This window comes from Mesoplodon densirostris, chromosome 12 (genome assembly GCF_025265405.1).
Source record: "Mesoplodon densirostris isolate mMesDen1 chromosome 12, mMesDen1 primary haplotype, whole genome shotgun sequence".
Classification (NCBI taxonomy): Eukaryota; Metazoa; Chordata; class Mammalia; order Artiodactyla; family Ziphiidae; genus Mesoplodon; species Mesoplodon densirostris.
Genome location: NC_082672.1, coordinates 32253715 through 32256080, shown reverse-complemented (window position 1 = coordinate 32256080; position 2366 = coordinate 32253715). Strand labels below are relative to the sequence as shown.

The 2366-nt window shown below is 47.2% G+C and overlaps 1 pseudogene; it reads right to left on the bottom strand.

Annotated features, from left to right (window-relative positions):
- Positions 1 to 1541: 1541 nt before the first annotated feature.
- On the bottom strand, positions 1542 to 1798 carry LOC132500149 (small ribosomal subunit protein eS27-like; annotated as a pseudogene).
- Between the last annotated feature and the right edge of the window lie 568 nt (positions 1799 to 2366).

The following is a 2366-nucleotide window of genomic DNA, read 5'->3' as shown; positions in this document are numbered from 1 at the left end:
ATACCCCATTTATCTACCTTCTATCATACTATCTACAAGTGTATTTCCATAATTTTGGAAATACAGGTATAATGGTTAAGTTTGTGTCAACTTGCCTGGGCCATGGGGTGCCAAGATCTATAGTTAAGCATTATTTCTGGGTGTTTCTGTGAAGTGTGTTTCTGGAGCAGATTCCCCTCCAGAAAGGGTACCAATTCCGACGTGGTAGTGGTATTGGTGGTGACGAGGAGCTCCCACACCACCTTGAAGTCCTAAATTCAACTCGATTCTGACACTGTCCACTCAGAGATGGCATCCGATCCCAGTGGTTAAGCGTTCAGTCTTGCAAGCTGCCCCTCCCCCTTTGGATGCCAGTCACAAACCCAGATCATCACCTATGCTGCTGACCAACTGACCATAGATTGGAGGTTCCCACAACCTCTTCCTCAGGTTTGATTAATTTGTTAAAGCAGCTCACAGAACTCAGAGAGACATTTTACTTACTAGATTACCAACTTGTTACAAAGGATATTAAAGGATGTGCATCAACAGCCAGATGAAGAGATACAGAAGGCAAGGTAAATGAGGGAAATGGGGCTGAGCTTCTCTGCCCTCTCCAGGCACACCACGCTCGCTGCAACTCCAGCCTGGTGTTCACCAACCAGGAAGCTCTCTGAACCCTCTTCTTTGCGGGTTTTTATGGAGGCTTCATTACATAGACATGATTAATTAAATCATTGGCCACTGGTGACTAAAGTCAAATCTCCAGCCTCTCTCCTCTCCCAGGAGACCAGGGGGTGGGACTGAAAGTTCCAAACCTCTAATCACATGGTTGACTCCCCTGGCTACCAGCCTTACCTTCTCCACCATCTTTAGTGGATTTCCAAAAGTCACATCACTAACATAAACTCAGTTGTGGTTATGAATAACAGGACACCCATTTCACCTTCATGACTCTGAAGCAACTTCAGGAACTGAGGACAACAGATCAAATATTAAACAAAAGATCCTTCCTTTTCTCTTATCACTCAGGAAATTCCAAGGGTTTGGGGAGCTCTGCGCCAGAAATTGGGACAAAGCTGCCCCCCTCCTCCACACACACACACACACACACACACACACACACACAACTTTTTTTTTTCCTGGTCCTGCCTTTATTGGAAATTGTGATTATTTTGTTCATCATGGGAGTTTTTTTTTTGTATGTTTGTTTGTTTTTTGCGGTACGCGGGCCTCTCACTGTTGTGGCCTCTCCCGTTGCGGAGCACAGGCTCCGGACGCGCAGGCTCAGCGGCCATGGCTCACGGGCCCAGCCGCTCCGCGGCATGTGGGATCCTCCCGGACCAGGGCATGAACCTGCATCTGCTGCATCGGCAGGCGGACTCTCAACCACTGCGCCACCAGGGAAGCCCACACACACAATTTTTTTTATTTTTTAAAAATTTTTAAAATTTTTTATTAGTTTCTGCTTTATAATAAAGTGAACAGTCAACACACACAATTTTTAAATCCAAAATGTGTTCATTGGAATCGTTTCCCACTCACCTTAGTTCAGGGTGCTTTCAGTGCTGCTTCTGTCTACAGGAGCATTCTTCTGTAAACCTTGCTTTTTTTTCCCTGTAGGCTGGCAGAGGACAGTGGAACAGCCAACACACAAAACCACCATTTGCGCATGGCTGAAGATGGTGGTGATTTTATAGCATCCTGGTCATTCCACACCCACGAAGTAGGACCTGGGGCTCTGTACCAGGTGCTTCTTCTTGTGCTTCCTCTTCTCCTCTTCTGGAGAGGAATGAAGGAGGTCCTTTGCAAGAGGCATGTTCTTGTGGGGGAGGTCATCACCACTGGAAACTATATTTCTTATTATAAATCACAATATCACACCTCCCCTAAATAGGTAGCTATCATCCAGTCCTATTAAGGGCCTGAATAGAATGAAAAGGTGAAGGAAGAAAGAATATACTTTCCCTGCCTTACTGCTTGAGCTGGAACATTGGTCTTTTTCTGCTCTAGGACTGGGACTTCCACCACTGGCACTTCTGGATCTTAGGTTTTCAGACTCGGACTGGAACTATACCAATGGCTCTCCTGGGTCTCCAGCCTGCTGACTTCAGGGCATGGGACTTCTCAGCCTCCATAATTGCATGTACCAATTTCTTATTAAAAACTCATATGTAGGGCTTCCCTGGTGGTGCAGTGGTTGAGAGTCCGCCTGCCGTTGCAGGGGACACAGGTTTGTGCCCTGGTCCGGGAGGATCCCACATGCCACGGAGCGGCTGGGCCCATGAGCCATGGCCACTGAGCCTGCACGTCCGGAGCCTGTGTTCCGCAACGAGAGAGGCCACAACAGTGAGAGGCCCACGTACCGCAAAAAAAAAAACAAAAAA